The 24,995-nt window shown below is 38.7% G+C and overlaps 2 non-coding genes across 2 annotated transcripts; both read left to right on the forward strand.

Moving 5' to 3' along the window:
- Window positions 1-1,669: 1,669 nt before the first annotated feature.
- On the forward strand, window positions 1,670-1,776 carry LOC112443699 (U6 spliceosomal RNA). Its single transcript, XR_003032107.1, has one exon. It is a non-coding gene; the product is annotated as a U6 spliceosomal RNA (small nuclear RNA).
- Window positions 1,777-14,935: 13,159 nt separating this feature from the next.
- On the forward strand, window positions 14,936-15,007 carry TRNAC-ACA (transfer RNA cysteine (anticodon ACA)). Its single transcript has one exon. It is a non-coding gene; the product is annotated as a tRNA-Cys (tRNA).
- Window positions 15,008-24,995: the final 9,988 nt, after the last annotated feature.

The raw sequence follows: 24,995 nt of genomic DNA on the forward strand, positions 1-24,995 counted from the left end.
AAAGTTTGCACTTCACAACCACATATGTTATAGTCCTGCTACCATTAATAGTACGTACGTATTTTCATGCATGTTAGTGCATGAAACACTACTTTGCACATGGGTACATACATAATATTAATGTAATAGTACATAAGTATGTATATAGTACATAATGTTATATGCCCCATGTGTATAAGCAAGTACATTCTATTATTAATAGTACATAGTACATGTAGTCATTGATAGTGCATAGTGCATTAAGTCAAATCCATCCTTGTCAACATGCGTATCCTGCTCCTTAGATCACGAGCTTGATCACCATGCCACATGAAACCAGGAACCCGTTAGGCAGGAATCCCTCTTCTCGCTCCGGGCCGATGATTGTGGGGGTCGCTATTTAGTGAACTTTGTCAGACATCTGGTTCTTTCTTCAGGGCCATCTCATCTGGAATCGCCCATTCTTTCCCCTTAAATAAGACATCTTGATGGACTAATGGCTAATCAGCCCATGCTCACACATAACTGTGATATCATGGATTTTTTAATTTTAATTTTTATTTTTTTGGGATGCTTGGACTCAGCTATGGCCATCTGAGGCCCTGACCCGGAGCATGTATTGTAGCTGGACTTAACTGCATCTTGAGCATCACTGTAATGGTAGGCACGAGCATCACAGTCAATGGTCACAGGACATAAACATTACATTACACACATCAACCATTTCCCTTCATCCATTCTCCTCCCCACTTAAATATCACCACCATTTTTAACACGCTCCGCCTAGATACTTATTTAAATTCATTGCACTTTCAATACTCAAAATTAGCACTCCAAATAAAGTAAGTACATAAGTGCCTGGGTCCGCCCCATGATGCGTAGTTAATGTAGCTTAAATGCTAAAGCAAGGCACTGAAAATGCCTAGATGAGTGTATCAACTTCATAAACACATAGGTTTGGTCCCAGCCTTCCTGTTGACTTTTAATAAACTTACACATGCAAGTATCTACACCCCGGTGAGAATGCCCTCTGGGTCAATAAGGCTAAGAGGAGCTGGTATCAAGCACACACCTGTAGCTCACGACACCTTGCTTAACCACACCCCCACGGGAGACAGCAGTAATAAAAATGAAGCCATAAACGAAAGTTTGACTAAGTTATATTGATTAGGGTTGGTAAATCTTGTGCCAGCCACCACGGTCATATGATTAACCCAAGTTAACAAGAATACAGCATAAAGCATGCTAAAGCATTACACCAAATAGAGTTAAATTCTAATTAAGCTGTAAAAAGCCATAATTATAACAAAAATAAATGATGAAAGTAACTCTATAATAGCTGATACACTATAGCTAAGACCCAAACTGGGATTAGATACCCCACTATGCTTAACCCTAAACACAAATAATTGTACAAACAAAATTATTTGCCAGAGTACTACCAGCAACAGCTTAAAACTCAAAGGACTTGGCGGTGCTTTATACCCTTCTAGAGGAGCCTGTTCTATAATCGATAAACCCTGATAAACCTCACCAATCCTTGCTAATACAGTCTATATACCACCATCTTCAGCAAACCCTAAAAAGGAATAAAAGTAAGCACAATCACAGTACATAAAAACGTTAGGTCAAGGTGTAACCTATGGAATAGAAAGAAATGGGCTACATTTTCTATTTTAAGAAAACCCAAGTGCTTGCTTTGGCAGCATATATACTAAAATTGGAACGATACAGAGAAGATTAGCATGACCCCTGCACAAGGATGACATGCAAATTCGTGAAACGTTCCATATATTTTATCTTTGACAAAAGAGGCAAGAATATACAATGGATTAAAGACAATCTCTTTAACAAGTGGTGCTGGGAAATCTGGTCAACCACTTGTAAAAGAATGAAACTAGAACACCTTCTAACACCATACACAAAAATAAACTCAAAATGGATTAAAGATCTAAATGTAAGACCAGAAACTATAAAACTCCTAGAGGAGAACATAGGCAAAACACTCTCTGACATACATCAGGCAGCATCCTCTATGACCCACCTCCCAGAATATTGGAAATAAAAGCAAAAATAAACAAATGGGACCTAATTAAACTTAAAAGCTTCTGCACATCAAAGGAAACTATTAGCCAGGTGAAAAGACAGCCTTCAGAATGGGAGAAAATAATAGCAAATGAAGCAACTGACAAACAACTAATCTCAAACATATACAAGCAACTCCTACAGCTCAACTCCAGAAAAATAAATGACCCAATAAAAAAATGGGCCAAAGAACTAAATAGACATTTCTCCAAAGAAGACATACAGATGGCTAACAAACACATGAAAAGATGCTCAACATCACTCATTATTGGAGAAATGCAAATCAAAACCACTATGAGGTACCATTTCACATTAGTCAGAATGGCTGCGATCCAAAAGTCTACAAGCAATAAATACTGGAGAGGGTGTGGAGAAAAGGGAACCCTCTTACACTGTTGGTGGGAATGCAAACTAGTACAGCCACTTTGGAGAACAGTGTGGAGATTCCTTAAAAAACTGGAAATAGAACTACCTTATGATCCAGCAATCCCACTGCTGGGCATACACACTGAGGAAACCAGAAGGGAAAGAGACATGTGTACCCCAATGTTCATCGCAGCACTGTTTATAATAGCCAGGACATGGAAGCAACCTAGATGTCCATCAGCAGATGAATGGATAAGAAAGCAGTGGTACATATACACAATGGAGTATTACTCAGCCATTAAAAAGAATACATTTGAATCAGTTCTAATGAGGTGGATGAAACTGGAGCCTATTATACAGAGTGAAGTAAGCCAGAAAGAAAATCACCAATACAGTATCCTAATGCATATATATGGAATTTAGAAAGATGGTAACAATAACCCTGTGTACGAGACAGCAAAAGAGACACTGATGTATAGAACAGTCTTATGGACTCTGTTGGAGAGGGAGAGGGTGGGAAGATTTGGGAGAATGGCATTGAAACATGTATAATATCATATATACAGAGTGAAGTAAGCTAGAAAGAAAAACACCAATACAGTATATTAACGCATATATATGGAATTTATAAAGATGATAATGATAACCCTGTATACGAGACAGCAAGAGAGACACAGATGTATAGAACAGTCTTTTGGACTCTGTGAGAGAGGGAGAGGGTGGGGTGATTTGGGAGAGTGGCATTGAAACATGTATAATATCATATATGAAATGAATCACCAGTCCAGGTTCGATGCACGATACTGGATGCTTGGGGCTAGTGCACTGGGACGACCCAGAGGGATGGTATGGGGAGGGAGGAGGGAGGAGGATTCAGGATGGGGAACACATGTATACCTGTGGTGGATCCATTTTGATATTTGGCAAAACTAATACAATTTTGTAAAGTTTAAAAATAAAATAAAAATAAAAATAAAAATAAAAAAGAAACCCCAATATGAAAATTATGAAACTAATAACCAAAGGAGGATTTAGTAGTAAACTAAGAACAGAGTGCTTAGTTGAATTAGGCCATGAAGCATGCACACAGTGCCCACCACCCTCCTCAAATAAAAATGATGCACTTAATCCTATTCACATGTATCAACTATATGAGAGGAGACAAGTTGTAATAAGGTAAGCATACTGGAAAGTGTGCTTGGACAAACCAAGATATAGCTTAAACAAAGCACCTAGTTTACACCTAGAAGATTTCACGTATTATGAATATCTTGAACTAAACCTAACCCATAACTCTACTCCTGATTAAATGATCAAAATAAGATAAAATAAAACATTTACCCTCTGACTTAAAGTATAGGAGATAGAAATTTTAAACATGGCACTATAGAGAAAGTACCTACCGCAAGGGAACTATGAAAGAAAAAAATTAAAGTACAAAAAAGCAAAGATTATCCCTTGTACCTTTTGCATAATGAATTAACTAACATAAGACTTAACAAAACAAATTTTGGCTAAGTGACCTGAAACCGATGAGCTACTTACAAACAGTTTATCAAGAACCAACTCATCTATGTGGCAAAATAGTGAGAAGATTTGTAAGTAGAGGTGACACGCCTAACGAACCTGGCGATAGCTGGTGTCCAGAAAATGAATCTTAGATCAGCTTTAAAGATACCAAAAAATCCAAATAGATCCCACTGTATTTTTAAAAGTTAGTCTAAAAAAGTACAGCCTTTTAGAAATGGATACAACCTTAACTAGAGAGTAAGATCCAACAACACCATAGAAAGCCTAAAAGCAGCCACCAATTAAGAAAGCGTTAAAGCTTAACAATAAAAATGGCACTAATCCCAACATTAAATAGCCAACTCCTAGCCCTAATACTGGACTAATCTATTGGGAAATAGAAGTAATAATGTTAATATGAGTAACAAGAAACACCTTATCCTTGCATAAGTTTAAGTCAGTATCTGATAATACTCTATTACAACAGTGAATAAAGATAACCCAATAATAAGCAATTTATTAATATACTGTTAATCCAACACAGGAATGCACTTAAGGAAAGGTTAAAAGAAGTAAAAGGAACTCGAAAACATAAACCCCGCATGTTTACCAAAAACATCACCACCAGCATCCCCAGTATTGGAGGAACTGCTTGCCCAGTGACAATCATTAAACGGCCGCAGTATCCTGACCGTGCAAAGGTAGCATGATCATTTGTTCTCTAAATAAGGGCTTGTATGAATGGCCATACGAGGGTTTTACTGTCTCTTATTTCCAATCAGTGAAATTGACCTCCCCGTGAATAGGCGGGAATAGACTAATAAGACGAGAAGACCCTATGGAGCTTTAACTAACTAGTCCAGAAAAAATAAACTCAACCACCAGGGGGTAATAACACTCTTTATGGACTAACAGTTTTGGCTGGGGTGACCTCAGAGAACAAAAAATCCTCCAAGCGATTTTAAAGACTAGACCCACAAGTCAAATCACACTATCACTTATTGATCCAAAAATTTGATCAATGGAACAAGTTATCCTAGGGATAACAATGCAATCCTATTCAAGAGTCCATGACCTTGATGTTGGATCAGGACATCCAGGTTCAATCCCACTAACACTCCTATTTTTCTTCCTAGTTCCTTTGTCTTACCGAGTTTTGTGTGGTTTTTTATATTTCTTTCCACTAGTCAGGTACTCCTGTCCACTCTCAGGTGGTGTTCTGCATGCACTTCTGTGTCTGAAGGTATATTCCTGATGTATCCATGGAGATAGATATGCTCCACCACCACCTACTCCCCCGCCATCTTGTTCTCCTGATTTTTCTTTTTCAATTTATTTTAAAAAATCCATTTGGCTATTATGTCTTCTGATTGGAGAATTTAATTCATTTACTTTAAAGTAACTATTGATAAGGATTTGCTATTGCCATTTTATTGCTTTCTCACTATTTTGTAGATCCTTTGTTCCTTGCTTCTTCTCATGCTTGTAATTTGATGAATTTTTTTAGCGGTATGTTTTGACTTTATTATGTTTTTTCATACATAGTGGAGATTTTACTTTTCTGACTACTCTTATACATAAATTATTTTATAGTTATTACATCCTCTTTTAAGCTGACAGCAATTTAACTTGGATAATTAACATAAACTTTATATTTCTCACCTCCCCTCAGATTTTAGGGTTTGATATTACAATTTGCATATTTTTTATTTTGTGTGTACAACAATAAATTACTATAGTTATTTTTTATATATTTCTTTTTAAATTTTTGAAGTAGAGTCGTAAGGAATTTATGTACCATTGCAATATTAGATAACCTGACTTTGATTATATATTTACACTTACTGATGAGTTTTACATATTTGTATGTTTCTATGATGTTAAATCGGAGAAGGCAATGGCACCCCACTCCAGTACTCTTGCCTGGAAAATCCCATGGATGGAGGAGCCTGGTAGGCTACAGTCCATGGGGTCGCTAAGAGTCTGACAGGACTGAGCGACTTCAATTTCACTTCTCACTTTCATGCTTTGGAGAAGGAAATGGTAACCCACTCCAGTGTTCTTGCCTGGAGAATCCCAGGGACGGCGGAGCCTGGTGGGCTGTCGTCTATGGGGTCGCACAGAGTCGGACACGACTGATGCGACTTAGCAGCAGCATGATGTTAAACAGCATATTTATTTCTTCTTAATGACACTTCGAATTCCTTATATGGTGGGTCTAGTGGTGCTTAACTTCCTCATCTATTATTTGGTCCCCTAACTATATAATTTTAAATCACTTTTCTTTTTTTTTTCTTTTGCTTGGTCAAATTTGTCTTTGAAGCTCTCTATTTAGATATAACCAAATAGGTCAGAAAAAATGATTTTAAAGTGAGTCTGGTGATAATAAAAGTCACTTGCTGCTGCTGCTAAGTCTGCTGCTGCTAAGTCCCTTCAGTTGTGTCCGACTCTATGCTTTATTTTTCACACTTACAGAAAGTTGCAAGATTGGAATATAACATAGAGCATTCATATATCTGGATTCATCTGTTAACATTTTCACCCATTTGCTTTCTCTATTTCTCTAAACAAAATTTCTAAGCCATTTAGTTATCTCTAAATACTTAAGTATGTGTTTCCTAAGAGATGGTGTTCTCATATAATCTTCAGTACAATTATTCACTTAATTAAACTTTTTTTCTAATGTATTGATCATATTCCAGTTTTGTCAATTGACCAAATAATGTTGTGTATAGCATTTTTCTTGCAGCATTACAGTTTCAGTTCGGTTCAGTTGCTCAGTCATGTTGGACTCTTTGCGACCCCATGAACCGCAGTTCGCCAGGCTTCCCTGTCTATCACCAACTCCCAGAGTCCACCCAAACCCATGTCCATTGTATCGGTGATGCCATCCAACCATCTCATCCTCTGTCGTCTCCTTCTCCTCCCACCCTCAATCTTTCCCAACATCAGGGTCTTTTCAAATGAGTCAGCTCTCTGCATCAGGTGGCCAAAGTACTGGAGTTTCAGCTTCAACATCAGTCCCTCCAATGAACACCCAGGACTGATCTCCTTTAGGATGGACTGGTTGGATCTCCTTGCAGTCCAAGGGACTCTCAAAAGTCTTCTCCTGTTTAGGATCATGTATTTAATTTAGTTTCAGCATCTCTTTAGTGTCCTTTAACCTAGAACAATTTTCAGATGGTATATTGCATAATCACATGTGCCAAATTTTCATAATAAATCTTTTCCCTCTGTCTCTTTTCTCTTTCTCTGTCTCTTTCAGCTTTTAAAATACAATAATTATTTTGGGTTGCATAAATATTTTCTCATGGCTGAATTTGGGTTGCATATTTTAGGTCAGGATACTAGAAAAGCAATATTATGTGCTTAAGACATTACATCTAAAAGCATACAGAATCCATCTATTCCTTAATTCTGATATTGATTTTAATCATTTGGTCATGGTGTTGTCCAGCTTTTCCATTCTTCACTAACAATTTTTCCTCTTTTAAGCAAACTATAGAGACCAACTTAAGAGCATGCAAATATCCCACTTCTTAGAAATTTCCCTGTAGATTTGGCATCTAATGATGTTGCCTGCAGTTCCATTGCTGGTGAGCAGAGCCAGGTTCCAACACAGCTGTCTGATTCTGGGACGTGTGATGTTTCTGGATGAAGCCCTTGCCTCTAGCAATTTTGACACTTGTATTCACAGCAGTCATATGGCATTAGACCACCCCAGACATTTATTTGAGTCCATACTTGGAGTGACTCATACACCTGTAAGTTGTATTAAGAACCAAAAAGCATTTGTGAATAACCCAACAGAGTGAAAATCCAACACCTCTTCAGTAAGCTCTAAAGGAAGCTTTAGTTCCTCCTCTTTACTGGACTTGGGGAAAGCCTTCAGCAGAGAGAATCCCAGTTCTGTAATGGTCAGCCATTATCTTCTCCTCAGATCCCTTGTAAGTGCCCTCTGCTGACATATTCCACCTTTTATCCAAGGCCTTATTAGTACTCTCAGAAAAATCTTTAGATATCTTTGCTTGTACATCTTTCCTAAGCTCACCATAAATGAGCTTTACTTTCATTAAAGATGCTTGGTTTCTTTCCTATAGATTCTTCAGAAGAAATTGGCATTTATGACTTCATCTGGTTAGTGTCCTCTCCTCCTCTGGACATGCCTAGAACTGCCTCACCCTCTGTTTCCCTGGGAAATCCATTTAGCAGTCAACATCACTTCTTGATTGGGCTCAGATCTGAAGTTGGAGTGTGGACACTTTATTTATCAGCTTATTTATCAGACACTTATTTATCAGCTAACACTGATAAATCTCTCCTGTCTCTAGTATCTAACACCAAGTACTTAGGCTGTGCTATCAAAGACATCAACCAGTCCTGGAGAAGGTCCTGTAAGGGAAATTACAATAGTCATTATCACTTTCATTATGTTGTGTACTGTGGTCTAGGACCCGTTATGCTAATTTGACTTACATATGTCACAGATGATTTTCATGGCAAATTTGCAAGCTCAGCTCAGTCTTCTGTCTATACAGATAAGGAAACAAATGCTCAGTGAGACTGAGCTTTTCTTAGGTAACACCTAAGTTTTTCTTAGGTAACACCTAAGTTTCTCTGGTATTTGGGTTTGGTGTGTCATACTTTCACATCTAGCCCTTTCTACTTTTCCACTGTGTCTCCCAGGTTGAGATGTTTGGATTATGTTTCAATAAATCAATGTCATTCCATGCCATCAGCTATATTTATAAAATTATGCAAAAGTTAGTGTACTTACAGTAAGGCTAATTTATGATCTTTAGACTTATCTATAACCTTGAGCTTCTCAATATTAATGTGTTGGGAAAAGGTTGAGGAAATTCCTGCCATGCACTGCTGTACCAGGAAGGATGAGCATAAAAAACTACAGTAACTAACTATAGAGTTGTAATTTTTATTAATGAAATTAGAAGTATACATATTCAATTCTCCAAAAGCATTTTGTTGCTGATTTCCAAGTCTCATTTCGATTACTAGTTAATAAAAACACATTTTAATATGCTGGTAGAAAATTTATACTATTTCCAATTTGTGCTATGAAACAAATAATATGTGGAAAGAAACTGAGATATCTCATTTCAGTAATAGAAAATGGATTTTTGAAAGTTCAGATCATTAACAAGAGTAATTTTCTTATAGTACGTTTAACACTAGCTCACTGTAAAACTTTGCCAGGGAAGATTGCTACCTTTGAAACAAAATAAAGATGTAACATATTCTAAGAGTTGTCTACCCCAAAAGCAATTGTGTCTGTGGTTCCAGGTCAAGGCCCAAAAGATCACTGGAAAGCAACCCATGGGACTTGTTTCAAGAGGATGGAAGGGCAGGGATCATGTCTGGCTGGGGACACTGCTTTTTTTTTCCCAGAAGAGAGTGAGTGCTCTGTGTGCAAGCATGGCTCAGGAGATTGAATCCTGGTTTCTCCTTCTAATAGCCCCCATATTCTTGGAAGTAGTGATAAACATATTTATGTTTACTGATACCTGACTCTGTCTACTTCTGGGCACATGGGACAATGGTACTTCTCAGTTTCCTTGAAGCTGGGCATAGTCACGTGATTGATTTGGCCAACATCAGGAATGAAAATTACCAATAACAGGAATGAGAAATAGAATATCACTATAGAATCTAAAGTCATTGAAAAGATCATAAGAAAGATTGTAAAAATTTAATGTCAATAAACATGGGAAATTAAATGAAATAAATTTCCAAGAGAAAAAAAAAATCACAGCTTACTGAAAATGACATGGAAAAATCAAAATTATGTATTTTCTCATAGTTCTTAAAAATTTTAGTCTTTACTTAAAACCTTTATCATAAATAAATACACAAGTTCAGATAGCTTTTTTGGTGACTTCTTGAAAATATTTTAAAAAGAAATAATACAGGTATTATACAAACTCCTCTAGAGAACAGAAAAATTAAAAATATTCTCAATTAGTGTCATGAGCTTGGAATAAACATCAAACAAATACCTGATAAAGACATTTAAAGAAAGGAAAATTACAAGGTAATTTTAGTGAAAAACATAGTTGCAAAGTATCCAAAAAAGCATTTTCAACAAAGGAAAATATACCACATTAATTTAGGTTTGCATAAGAGTTGTAAGATTGAAATAACACTAAACAATGCAATTAATTATATTATCAGAATAAAGAGAAAAATCATATGATTATGTAAACAGATGGAAAAATCATTTCATGGGGTTTCATGACAAAAGTTCTATTTTTTAAACTAGAAGTTTAAACTTTTTGTCCACCTTCACCCTTTCTCTCACCCCTACCTCTCCAGCTACACCTCACTCCCACCATAAATCTGTTAATTATTTCTATAAATTTTCTTCAGATTCCACATATAAATAAGATCATATCAAGAGTTCTTAATTAACCAGGAGTAAATGGTTAATTCCTTACTATGATGAAAAATATCTTAAATGACTAAAGCAAAATCATATTTAATAATGAAATATTGAAAGCTTTCTACCTGAAATTGGCAACCAGAAAGGAATGCCTACTATCACAACTTCTACTCAGTATTGCTCTGAACATTCTAACTAGTGCAACATTGATACACTGATAAGGGTAAATGTAACATTTGTATCTTACTGTGCCATTCAGGAATGGCACAGCTCAGTGCCAGGAAAACCCTGTGATTTCCTCTGTGTGAGAAAGAGAGCATATTATAGGGAAGAGTCAATGCTGAATCTATGTTGCATCTGTGTCTTTGACTTTAACCTTTGCATTTTGTTGCTTTTGTTATTGTAATCATACATAATGGCCTGCCTCAGAGAACCCTGCCCCTCTGCCTAACTTAATCTGAAGTGCCTTTGTTCAGTTCACAAAGAGACAGTCTGACCCTGTCCACCTGTGAATGACTGCAGAAAAGAAAAAATTAACGCACCCTGTTCTCAAGTCTGGCCATCCCAGGAGATACTTACAAGATTAATGTCCTTTTTACTTTACTCCCTCACCTCCTCTCCCTCTCTGTTCTACAAAAGAGCCAACATCCAGACCCTGACAAGATGGTTATTTTGAGACATTAGTCTGCCATCTTCTCAGACTGCTGGCTTTTTGAATAAAGTTGTATTCCTTGTCTCTCCACCTCATCTCCAATTCATTGGCCTGTCATGTGGCGAGCAGAGTGAGTTTGGACTCAGTAAAAAATTTGGTGAGCCAGCCAGGAGCCATGCTGCTCATGGCTACCTGGCCCTGGTCAGGGAATTTTGGGGCAAGGCCCTAGCAGCTACTGGGACTACTTGTCCTGAGGATCTTCCCTTCAAAATTCCCTGAAGTGGCATTGACTGCCCCAGCACTTGGCAGATGAAGCAAGGAACTGACAAACTTCCGCAGGTTGATGGGCTCACTTTTGTAAGGTTCAGTACAGTTCAGTCACTCAGTCGTGTGCAACTTTGTGATGCCATGGACTGCAGCACGCCAGGCTTCCCTGTCCATAACCAATTCCTGGAGTTTACTCTAACTCATGCCCATTGAGTCAGTGATGCCATCCAACCATCCCATCTTCTGTCTTCCTCTTCTCCTCCCGCCTTAAGCCTTTCCCAGCATCAGGGTCTTTTCAAATGAGTCAGTTCTTCTCATCAGGTGGCCAAAATAGTGGAGTTTCAGCTTCAGCATCAGTCCTTCCAATGAATATTCAGGACTGGTTTCCTTGAGGATTGCTGGAGTCCAAGAGGCTCTCAAGAGTCTTCTCCAACACCATAGTTCAAAAGCATTAATTCTTTGGTGCTCAGCTTTCTTTATAGTCCAATACTCACATCCATTCAAAACTACTGGAAAAACCATAGCTTTGACTAGACGGACCTTTATAGGCAAAGTACTGTCTCTCCTTTTTAATATGCTGTCTATGTTGGTCAAAACTTTTCTTACAAGGAGTAAGCATCTTTTAATTTCACGAATGCAGTCACCATCTGCAGTGATTTTGGAGGCCCCCAAAATAGTATGCCACTGTTTCCACTGTTTCTCCATATATTTGCTATGAAGTGACGGCATGTGATGCCATGATCTTAGTTTTCAGAATGTTGAGTTTTAAGCCAACCTTTTCACTCTACTCTTTCACTTTCATCAAGAGACTCTTTAGTTCTTCTTCACTTTTTGCCATAAGGGTGGTGTCATCTGCATATCTGAGGTTACTGATATTTCTCTGGCAATCTTGATTCCAACTTGTGTTTGTCCAGCCCAGCTTTTCTCATGATGTACTCTGCATATAAGTTAAATAAGCAAGGTGACAATATACAGCCTTGACGTAATCCTTTGCCTATTTGGAACCAGCCTATTGTTCCATGTCCAGTTCTAACTGTTGCTTCCTGACCTGCATACAGATTACTCAAAGGGCAGGTCAGGTGGTCTGGTATTCCCATCTTTTAAAGAACTTTCCACAGTTTGTGGTGATCCACACAGTCAAAGCTTTTGGCATAGTCAGTAAAGCAGAAGTAAGTGTTTTTCTGGAATTCTCTTGATTTTTCTATGATCCAGCAGAAGTTGGCAATTTGATTTCTGGTTCCTCTGATTTTCTAAATCCAGCTTGAACATCTGGAAGTTCACAGTTCATGTATTAGTGAAGCCTGGGTTAGAGAATTTTGAACGCTATTTTACTAGCATGTGAGATGAGTGAAATTTTGTGGTAGTTTGGGCATTCTTTGACATTTCTTTTCTTTAGGATTGAAATGAAAACTGACCTTTTCCAGTCCTGTGGCCACTGCTGAGTTTTCCAAATTTGCTAGCGTATTGAGTGCAGCACTTCCACAACATCATCTTTGAAGATTTGAAATAGCTCAACTGGAATTCCATAACCTCCACTAGCTTTGTTCATAGTGATGCTTCCTATGGCCCACTTGACTTCACCTTCCAGGATGTCTGGCTCTAGGTGAGTGATCATACCATCATGGATCATGAAGATCTTTTTTGTATAGTTCTGTGTGTTCTTGCCACCTTTTCTTAGTATCTTCTGCTTCTCTTAGACCCATACAATTTTTGTACTTCATTGTGACCATTTTTGCATGAAATGTTCCCTTGGTATCTCTAATTTTCTTGAAGAGATCTCTAGTATTTCCCATTCTATTGTTTTCTTCTATTTCTTTGCTCTGATCACTGAGGAAGGCTTTCTTATCTCTCCTTGCTATTCTTAGGAACTCTGCATTCAAATGGGTATCTTTCCTTTTCTCCCTTGCTTTTCACTTCTCTTCTTTTAACAGCTATTGGTAAGGCCTCCTGAGATAGCCATTTTCTGACAAAATGTGGTCCACTGGAGAAGGGAATGTCAAACCTGTTCATTATTCTTGCCTTGAAATCCCTATGAACAGTACAAAAAGGCAAAAAGATAGGACACTGAAGGATGAACTCTCCAGGTCTGTAGGTGCCCAATATGCTACTGGAGATTAGTGGAGAAATAATTCCAGAAAGAATGAAGAGATGTAGCCAAGGTAAAAACAACAGCCAGTCATGGATATGACTGGTAATTGAAGCAAAGTCCAATGTTGTAAAGAGCAATACTACATAGGAACCTGGAATGTTAGGTCCATGAATCAAGTCAAACTGGAAGTGGTCCAACAGGATATGGCAAGAGTGAGCATCAACATTTTAGGAATAAGCAAACTAAAATGGACTGAATTGGGTGAATTTAACTCAGATGACCATTATATCTACTACTGTGGGTAAGAATCTCTTAGAAGAAATGGAGTAGCCATCATGATCAACAAAATAGTCTGAAATGCAGTACTTGGATACAGTCTCAAAAATGAAAGAATGATCTCTATTCATTTCCAAGGCAAACCATGCAATATCAGAGTAATCCAAGTCTAGTAATGCTGAAGAAGCTGAAGTTGAATGGTTATATGAAGACCTACAAGAACTTCTAGAACTAACACCCATAAAAGATGTCCTTCTCATTATAGGAGACTGGAATGCAAAAGCAGAAAGTCAAGAAACAACTGGAGTAACAGGCAAATTTGGCCTTGGAGTACAGAATGAAGTGGGGCATAGGCTAGTAGAGTTTTGCTAAAAGAATGCACTGGTCATAGCAAACAGCCTCTTCCAACAACACAAGAGAAAACTCTACACATGGACATCACTAGATGGTAAATACCAAAATCAGATTGATTATATTCTTTTCAGCCAAAGATGGGGAAGCTCTATACATTGAGCAAAAACATGCCTGGGAGCTGAGTGTGGCTCAGATCATGAACTCCTTATTGCCAAATTCAGACTTAAATTGAACAAAGTAGGACAAGCACTAGATCATTCAAATATGACCTAAATCAAATCCATATGGTTGTACAGTGGAAGTGAGAAATAGATTTAAGGAATTAGATCTTATAGACTGAGTGCCTGAAGAACTATGGACAGAGGTTCATGACACTGCACAGGAGACAGGGATCAAGATCATGCCCAAGAAAAAGAAATGTGAAAAAGTGAATTTTGTGGGGTAAATCTACCTAATTCAGTAGCCAGTTCATTTGTCTTGGTTTTGTGTATTCTTTTATGTTGTGAGCTGATCAACTGGATTTTGTAGGGTAAGCAACCACAGTATGCACACCAAAAACATATTTGTTTTTGGGCTTTTCCTTTATGGGACAGATCACTTTGGTTGGTGGTACCCTGTTGGAGAGGGAAACTATTGTTGGATTTACCTGAGTTGGAACCATTTTTTGGGGGGGGAATTGGTTCATTGTTTTCATAGGGCAAGTTTACCCTATTTGGGAACCTGTTCATTGGTTTTGTGTGCACTGATGCTAGAATGTGTTTGTGCTGTTTGTGTTGGAATTTGCCTACATCTTCTGTGTTTTGGTTATAAGTTATCAGACTTATAAGTATGAGAAATATTTCATTTATCCTGAAGGAAAGCTCTTTGGGGCATATATTATATATGTTAAGATCAAAAGTGTGATGGTCTCTAAATGTCTCACACAATTATTATATATCTTGCAGTTAAAAATGTTTTGACTTCCCTGGTGGCTCAGATGGTAAAGCGTCTGCCTACAATGCGGGAGACCCAGGTTCGATCCCTGGGTTGGGAAGATCCTTTGGAGAAGGAAATGGCAAACCACTCCAGTACTCTTGCCTGGAAAATCCCATGGACAGAGGAGCCTGGTAGGCTACAGTCCATGGGGTCACAAAAAGTAGGACACGACTGAGTGACTTCACTTCACTTAAAAATGTTTTGCAAAAGAGCAGGGAAAAGAGGTGAAATTCCATATGTAGAAGAATTTATGCCATTATATCAGGAGGAAAAAAGAGTACTCCCTTAGACTTGAGGCATTTGATTCTAATTTTCCCACAGGAGCCCTGGGAAACTTTGACAGTGGGAACAAGTTGATTGATTCTCTAGCAGACATCACTTTCCTTTGTAAATTAAATGCTCAAGAGTTTAATAGGAATTTTGAAAAAGACCATATCCCATAAGGTAAATATATACAGAATAACTGTATAAAAAAGATCTTAATGACTTGAATAGCCATGATGGTATGGTCACTCACTAAGAGTCAGACATCCTGGAGTGTGAAGTCAAGTGGGCCTTAGGAGGCATCACTACAAACAAATCTAGTGGAAGTGAAGGAATTCCAACCTAGCTATTTAAAATCCTAAAGGATGATACTGTTAAAGTGCTACACTCAATATACCAGCAAATTTGGAATACTCAGCAGTGGCCACAAGACTGGGAAAGGTCAGACTTCATCCCAAACCCAAAGAAGGGCAATGCCAAAGAATGTTCAAACTATCATACAATTGCACTCATTTCACATGCTAGCAAGGTAATGGTCAAAATCCTTCAAGCTATGTCTCAACAGTACATGAACTGAGAACTTTCAGATGTACATGATGGATTAAAAAAGTCAGAGGTACTAGAGATCAAATTTCCAACATCTGTTGAATCAGAGGAAGCATGGAAATCCCAGAAAAACACCTATTTCTGCTTCATTGACTACACCAAAGCCTTTATGTGGATTGGAACAAACTGTGGAAAATTCTTGAAGAGATGGGAATTCAAGATCACCTTATCTGTCTCCTGAGAAACCCGTATGCTGTCAAGAAGCAACAGTTAGAACCAGACATGGAACAATGGACTAATTCAAAACTGGGAAAGAAGTACATCAAGGCTATATATTGTCACCCTGCTTATTTAACATATGCAGAGTACATCATGCAAAATGCTGGGCTGGATGAAACACAAGCTGGAATCAAGATTGCAGAGAAAAATATCAACAACATCAGATATGCAGATGATACCACCTTAATGGCAGAAAGTGAAGAGGAACTAAAGAGCTTCTTGATGAAAGTGAAAGAGCAGAGTGAAAAAGCTGGTTTTAAAACTCAACATTCAAAAAATTAAGATTATGGAAGCCAGTATCATCACTTCATGGTAAATAGATGGGGAAAAACTGGAAACAGTGGTGAATTTATTTTCATGGGCTCCAAAATCACTGTGGATGATGACTGCAGCCATGAAATTAGAAGACACTTGCTGCTTGGGGGAAAAGTTATGACAAACCTGGACAGCATATCAAAAAACAGAGACATGACTCTGTCAACAAACGTCCATCTAGTCAAAGCTATGGTTTTTCCAGTAGTCATGTACAGACCTGAGAGTTGGACCATAAAGAAGGCTGAGCATCAAAGGTTTGATGATTTTGAATTTTTGTGCTAGAGAAGACTCTTGAGAGCCCCATGGACAGCATCAACTTGAATATTGGAAGGACTGATGCTGAAGTTAAAACTCCAATACTTTGGCCACCTGATGCAAAGAACTGACTCATTGGAAAAGACCCTGATGCTGGGAAATATTGAGGGCAGGAAGAGAAGGGGACGAAAGAGTATAAGATGGTTTTTATCTCTCTCTTAAGCAGCAGGAGGAAGCAAACTGTAAGTGTCAGATTTTTTTTCCCTTCTCTATACAAAATTAAAAGGAGGTTTGACGAGACCTGGTTCCATGTGAACTTAACCTTGAGCTAACTGATGCATTTTTCTAAAGGGAAATGTTTTTCTTAAGCTATGTTACTAAACTATGTATTTACCCTAGACTCTGCCCTTCTTCAAATCGGTTCCACCTAAGACTCAGAACCAACTTGACAAACCAGTAGGTTTTACTCAACAAACCAGTAGGTTTTACTCATGCCAATGTTCTCTTAAGCTATGTTAATGAGACTATGTATTTGCTTGGAAATTCATATCAATCGTTTTATGGCCCGGGATGACTCACCTTGTGCCAATGTTATCTCAAAATGGATGTTGTAGGTGAGGGGCCTGGTGCCACTCTCTGAGTTTTGAGACATTTCCTTTCTCTAATTAGCAGCCTGCTAATAAGTATATAACTTCCTGCTAAAGACTAGCAGGGGCGGGCACTCAATCTGCCTCCTTCTGATGTCTATGTCAGAAGCTTTCTTTATGTTGTTTATACTTTAACAAAACTTTATTACACAAAAGTCATACCTACGACTAGTGGTTGTTTTTGTTTTGGCTCCTCTCTTCAAGCTTTCTGGATTTATTTCTCCCCTTATCTCCAGTAGCATATTGGTCACCTACTGACCTGGAAGTTCACCTTTTAGTGTCCTGTCTCTTTGCCTTTTCATACTCTTCATGGGGTTCTCAAGGCAAGGATACTGAAGTGGTTTGCCATTGCCCTCTTCAGTCTCTTACAGTACCCAATGTGTAACCAGCTCTCAAACGAAATTTCTATGGGTAAACATTTTGAGGGAACAGATCACATTTATAACATGATACACTTATATAGGGTGATTCTACCTATGGGAAGAGGCAGCAAGGGAATATGTTTCCTGGATCATAATATGAAAAATCCATATAATCTTTTATTATTAATGGTTATCTAATCTAAAATTTAAGGTCTTCTCTAACGGCTCAGTGATAAAAAAAAATCCACCTGCCATGCAGGAGACTTGCAGGAGATGCAGGTTCAATTCCTGTGTTAGGAAGATACCCTGGAGAAGGAAATGGCAACTCACTCCAGTTTTCTTGCCTGGGAAATCCCAGCGAAAGAGAGAAGCTTGGTGGGCTATAATCCATATGGCTGCAGAGTCTGACATGACTTAGCATCTAAAAAAAAAATAAGAATTGAAAATTTAGCACCAAGAATTTCATATCAAGAATTTTCACCTGATCTGAGGTGAGCCTCAGAGTGCTGTGGGATCATGAAACATATCCCAAATATTGGTCAAATTCCTGACAAAGAGTAGAAGATCTGAGAAATGCTGCCATCTCAGTCATCAGTGATTGTAGTCCTCCAACATAAGCTGGTGAACCCTGAGGAAATGCAGGAAGGCAAATACTTGCCATATAGCCATCAGACTGTGGCCACTCCTTATGGTGAGCTCTGAACTTAGGATATGAGAATTAGTATTACAGTCTGCAGATAGCTGAGACACATAGCAAAGGAATGATTTCAGTGAGCCCAGTCTCTTGCATCTTCTCACACACAGAAAACCTCAATATTTATTAACTTGAGATGCTGCCTCATGAGTTTGAGGTCCAAAAAAACTCCTGCGAAATAAAACACAAGTCTCAACTGTTAGGTTGTGAATATTTTTAAGTCTACAGTATAAAGTGGACACTTTCCAAAGACAAAAAAAGAAGGCATATCTCAGTATTTGGAACACTGGCACTGATGGCAGACATTTCCAGAAGGATCCATGTGACAAGTAGTTAGAATTGTTGTCACCTCTTTTCCACAAGATTGTGGAATGGATACTGATAGTGGGGAATTGTTACAGGGAAGAGCCAATATTAACTCTGTGTTGGATCTGCTTCTCTGACTTTAACCTTTGCTTTTGTTATTGTGAGGTTACATAATGGTCTGCCTCAGAGAACCCTGGTTCTATGTCTGATTGTTTTAATAAAGTGCCTTTTTTTTCAGCTCACACAGAGAAAATCTGACCCTGCGCACATAGTTGCAGAATAGAAGAAATTAACACACCCCCTCTGTGAGGCTGGCCTTTCCAGAAGATATTTGTAAGATTAATGGCATTTTAAATTTACTTTGTCACCTCCCTCCCCTCTATGTTCTATAAAAGAACCTGGTATCTAGACCTTGATGAGCTGTTTATTTTGAGACATTACTCTGCTATCTTCTTGACCTGCTGGCTTTTTAAATAAAGTTGTATTCTTTGCCTCAACACCTTGTCTCTAATTCATTTGCCTGTTGTGTGGTGATCAGAGCAAGCTTGGACTCAGTAACAATAGGACTGAATGGCTGGCTTCCTCAGCTTTATGGGGTGCTGCCAAAGAGTCCCATTTCTCTCTTGCCCCAGTTAAAGGACTGAGTCATAAACTGTATAGCTGGGGACCCAGTGAGTGGCTTGAAGAATAGCAGGCAGGGCTCAGAAAAGAAAGTATCAAAAAAACTACTAGTAGTACTAGCTGTATCACAAACACCATCAGGAGGTCCACCTATGAGCCAGTTAAGGGTGCCTTGTCTGCAGATCCTCCCAACTGGCCCACTGCTGTGAGCATTTCATCCAAACCCTACTCCATTCCCAATTTGTGTCAAGCTCCTGTGTATGCTCTCAACAGTGCAGGAGGAAACCTTTGCAGATGGCTAGTATTCCCTGGTGGCTCAGACGGTAAAACGTCTGCCCACAGTGCTGGAGACCTGGGTTCGATCCCTGGGTCAGGAAAATCCCCTGGATAAGGAAATGGCAACCCAGTCCAGTATTCTTGCCTGGGAAATCCTATGGACAGAGAACCTGGTGGGCTACAGTCCATAGGGTCACAAAGAGTCAGACACGACTGAGCAACTTCACTTTTAGTGAGCACACACAGAAAGCCAGCCTAAGTCTTTCAGCTTGGGGAAAATAACAAAATTGAGCATTCAGTACTGTCTTAGGGAAGACAACACACCCAATCTGGCTCTGAAGGATGGAGAGAGGGCATGTAAGCTTAAGAATTCTGCTAAAAGAGGGAATACTAGACCACCTGACCTGCCTCTTGAGTAATCTGTATGTAGGTCAGGAAGCAACAGTTAGAACTGGGGATGGAACAACAGACTGGTTACAAATAGGGAAAAGAGTATGTCAAGGCTGTATGTTGTCACCCTGCTTATTTAACTTATATGCAGAGTACATCATGAGAAAAGCTGGGCTGGATGAAGCACAAGCTGGAATCAAGACTGCTGAGAGAAATATCAATAACTTCAGATGTGCAGATGACATCACCCTTTTGGCAGAAAGCAAAGAAGAACTAAAGAGCCTCTGATGAAAGTAAAAGAAGAGAGTGAAAAGTTGGCTTTAAAAAAAAAAAAATCTCAGTTTTATTTATTTATTTATTTACTTCACAATATTGTATTGGTTTTGCCATACATTGACATGAATCCGCCATGGGTGTACATGTGTTCCACATCCTGAACCTACCTCCCACCTCCCTCCCCATCCTATCGTTCTGGGTCATCCCAGTGCACCAGCCCCAAGCTTCCTGTATCCTGCATCGAACCTGGACTGCCAATTCATTTCACATGTGATAATTTACATGTTTCAATGCTATTTTCCCGTATCATCCTACCCTTGCCCTCTCCCACAGAGTCCAAAAGATTGTTCTACACATCTGTGTCTCTTTTCCTGTCTCGCATACAGGGTTACTGTTACCATCTTTCCAAATTCCATATGTATGCCTTAGTATACCATATTGGTGTTTTTCTTTCTAGCTTACTTCACTCTGTATAATAGGCTCCAGTTTCACCCACCTCATTAGAACTGATTCAAATGTATTCTTTTTAATGGCTGAGTAATACTCCATTGTGTATATGTACCACAGCTTTCTTATCCGTTCGTCTGCTGATGGACATCTAGGTTGCTTCCATGTCTTAGCTATTATAAACAGTGCTGCAATGAACATTGGGGTACATGTGTCACTTTCAGTTCTGGCTTCCTCAGTGTGTATGCCCAGCAGTGGGATTTCTGGGTCATATGGCAGTTCTCAGAGAAGGGAATGGCACCCCACTCCAGTATTCTTGCCTGGAAAATCCCATGGCGGAGGAGCCTGGTAGGCTGCAGTCCATGAGATCACTAAGAGTTGGACACGACTGAGTGACTTCACTTTCACTTTTCGCTTTCATGCATTGGAGAAGGAAATGGCAACCCACTCCAGTGTTCCTGCCTAGAGAATCCCAGGGATGGGGGAGCCTGGTGGGCTGCCATCTATGGGGTCGCACAGAGTTGGACACGACTGAAGCGACTTAGCAGGAGCAGCAGCAGCATGGCAGTTCTATTTCCAGTTTTCTAAGGAATCTCCACACTGTTCTCCATAGTGGCTGTTTTGCCTATGTTTTCCTCTAGGAGTTTTATAGTTTCTGGTCTTACGTTTAGATCTTTAATCCATTTTGAGTTTATTTTTGTGTATGGTGTTAGAAAGTGATCTAGTTTCATTCTTTTACAAGCAGTTGACCAGTTTTCCAAACACCACTTGTTAAAGAGATTGTCTTTTCTCCACTGTATATTCTTGCCTGCTTTGTCAAAGATAAGGTGTCCATAGGTGCATGGATTTATCTCTGGGCTTTCTATTTTTTTCATTGATCTATATTTCTGTCTTTCTGCCAGTACCACACTGTCTTGATGACTGTAGTTTTGTGGTATAGTCTGAAGTCAGGCAGGTTGATTCCTCCAGTTCCTTTCTTCTTTTACAAGATTGCTTTGGCTATTTGAGTTTTTTTGTATTTCCATACAAATTTTGAAATTATTTGTTCTAGTTCTGTGAAAAATACCGTTGCTAGCTCGATAGGGTTGCATTAAATCTATAGATTGCTTTGGGTAGTATACTCATTTTCACCATATTAATTCTTCCAATTCATGAACCTGGTGTATGTCTCCATCTATTTGTATCATCTTTGATTTCTTTCACCAGTGTTTTATAGTTTTCTATATATAGGTCTTTTGTTTCTTTAGGTAGATATATTCCTAAGTATTCTATTCTTTTCATTGCAATGGTGAATGGAATTGTTTCCTTAATTTCTCTATTTTCTCATTGTTAGTGTATAGGAATGCAAAGGATTTCTTTGTGTTGATTTTATATTCTGCAACTTTATTATATTCATTGATTAGCTCTAGTAATTTTCTGGTGGAGTCGTTAGGGCTTTCTATGTAGAGGATCATGTCATCTGCAAACAGTGAGCGTTTTACTTCTTTTCCAGTCTGGATTCCTTGTACTTCTTTTTCTGTTCTGATTGCTGTGGCCAAAACTTCCAAAACTATGTTGAATAGTAGTGGTGAGAGTGGGCCACCTTATCTTGTTCCTGACTTTAGGGGAAAAGCTTTCAGTTTTTCACCATTGAGGATAATGTTTGCTGTGAGTTTGTCATATATAGCTTTTATTATGGAGAAGGCAATGGCACCCCACTCCAGTACTCTTGCCTGGGAAATCCCATGGACAGAGGAGCCTGGTGGGCTGCAGTCCATGGGGTCGCTACGAGTCGGACACGACTGAGCGACTTCCCTTTCACTTTTCACTTTCATGCATTGGAGAAGGAAATGGCAACCCACTCCAGTGTTTTTGCCTGGAGAATCCCAGGGACGGGGGAGCCTGGTGGGCTGCCATCTATGGGGTCGCACAGAGTCGGACACGACTGAAGCAACTTAGCAGCAGCAGCAGCAGCAGCAGCAACAGCAGCTTTTATTATGTTGAGGTATGTTCCTTCTATTCCTGCTTTCTGGAGACTTTTTTTTTTTTTTGTAATCATAAATGGATGTTGAATTTTGTCAAAGGCTTTCTCTGCATCTATTGAGATAATCATATGGTTTTTATCTTTCAATTTCTTAATGTAGAGTATTACATTGGTAGATTTGCAGATATTGAGGAATCCTAGCATCACTGGGATAAAGCCCACTTGGTCATGATGTATGATCTTTTTAATATGTTGTTAAGGATTTTTGCATCTATGTTCATCAGTGATATTGGCTTGTAGTTTTTGTGTGTGTGTGTGTGGCATCTTTGTCAGGTTTGGTATTAGGGTGATGGTGGCTTCATAGAATGAGTTTGGAAGTTTACCTTCCTCTGCAATTTTCTGGAAGAGTTTGAGTAGGATAGATGTTGCTGCTGCTGCTGCTGCTAAGTCGCTTCAGTCGTGTCTGACTTTGTGCGACTCCATAGACGCCAGCCCACCAGGCTTCCCTGTCTCTGGGATTCTCCAGGCAAGAACACTGGAGTGGGTTGCCATTTCCTTCTCCAATGCATGAACGTGAAAAGTAAAAGTGAAGTTGCTCAGTGGTGTCCAACTCTTCACGACCCCATGGACTGCAGCCTACCAGGCTCCTCCACCCATGGGGTTTTCCAGGCAAGAGTACTGGAGTGGGTTGCCATTGAGGATAGGTGTTAGCAGTTCTCTAAATTTTTGGTAAAATTCAGATGTGAAGCTGTCTTGTCCTTGGCTTTTGTTTGTCAAAAGATTTCTGATTACAGTTTCAATTTCTGTGCTTGTGATGAGTCTGTTAAGATTTTCTGTTTCTTCCTGGCCCAGTTTTGGAAAGTTGTACTTTTCTAAGAATTTGTCCATTTCTTCCAAGTTGTCCATTTTATTGGCATATAGTTGCTGATAGTAGTCTCTTATGATCCTTTGTATTTTCTGTTGTGATCTCCTCATTTTCATTTCAAATTTTATTGATTTGATTTTTCTCCCTTTGTTTCTTGATGAGTCTGGCTAATGGTTTGTCAATTTTATTTATCTTCTCAAAAGAACCAGCTTTTGGCTTTGTTGATTTTGGCCATGGTCTCTTTTGTTTCTTTTGCATGTATTTCTGCCCTAATTTTTAAGTTTTCTTTCCTTCTACTAACCCTTGGGTTCTTCATTTCTTTCTGTTCTAGTTGCTTTAGGTGTAGAGTTAGGTTACTTATTTGACTTTTTTCTTGTTTCTTGAGGTAAGCCTGTATTGCTATGAACCTTCCCCTTAGCACTGCTTTTATAGGAGCCTGGTGGGCTGCAGTCCATGGGGTGGCTAAGAGTCAGACATGACTGAGCGACTTCACTTTCACTTTATAGGTTTTGGGTTGTTGTGTTTTCATTTGCATTCATTTCTATGCATATTTTAATTTCTTTTTTGATTTCTTCTGTGATTTGTTGGTTATTCAGCAGCTTGTTGTTCAGCCTCCATATGTTGGAATTTTTAGTAGTTTTTCTCCTGTAATTGTGATCTAATCTTACTGCGTTGTGGTCAGAAAAGATGCTTGGAATGATTTCAATTTTTTTGAATTTACCAAGGCTAGATTTATGGCCCAGGTTGTGAACTATCATGGAGAAGGTTCCATGAGCACTTAAGAAAAAGGTGAAATTCATTGTTTTGGGGTGAAATGTCCTATAGATATCAACTAGGTCTAACTGGTCTATTATATCATTTAAAGTTTGTGTTTCCTTGTTAATTTCTGTTTAGTTGATCTATCCATAGGTGTGAGTGTGGTATTAAAGTCTCTCACTATTATTGTGTTAATATTAATTTCCCCTTTCATACTTGTTAGCATTTGTCTTACATATTGCAGTGCTCCTATGTTGGGTGCATATATATTTATAATTGTTATATCTTCTTCTCGTATTGATCCTTTCATCATTATGTATTGTCCATCTTTGTCTCTTTTCACAGCCTTTATTTGAAAGTCTATTTTATCTGATATGAGCATTGCTACTCCTGCTTTCCTTTGATCTATATTTGTGTGGAATATCTTTTTCCAGCCCTTCACTTTCAGTCTGTATGTGTCCCTTGTTTCAAGGTGGGTCTCTTGTAGACAACATATATAGGGGTCTTGTTTTTGTATCCATTCAGCCAGTCTTTGTCTTTTGGTTGGGGGCATTCAACCCATTTACATTTTAGGTAATTATTGATAAGTATGATCCTGTTGCCATTTACTTTATTGTTTTGGGTTCAAGTTTATACACCCTCTCTCTGTTACCTATCTAGAGAAGATCCTTTAGCATTTGTTGGAGAGCTGGTTTGATGGTGCTGAATTCTCTCAGCTTTTGCTTGTCTGTAAAGCTTTTGATTTCTTCTTCATATTTGAATGAGATCATTACTGGGTACAATA

The sequence above is a fragment of the Bos taurus genome, chromosome 2, assembly GCF_002263795.3.
Source record: "Bos taurus isolate L1 Dominette 01449 registration number 42190680 breed Hereford chromosome 2, ARS-UCD2.0, whole genome shotgun sequence".
Classification (NCBI taxonomy): domain Eukaryota; kingdom Metazoa; phylum Chordata; class Mammalia; order Artiodactyla; family Bovidae; genus Bos; species Bos taurus.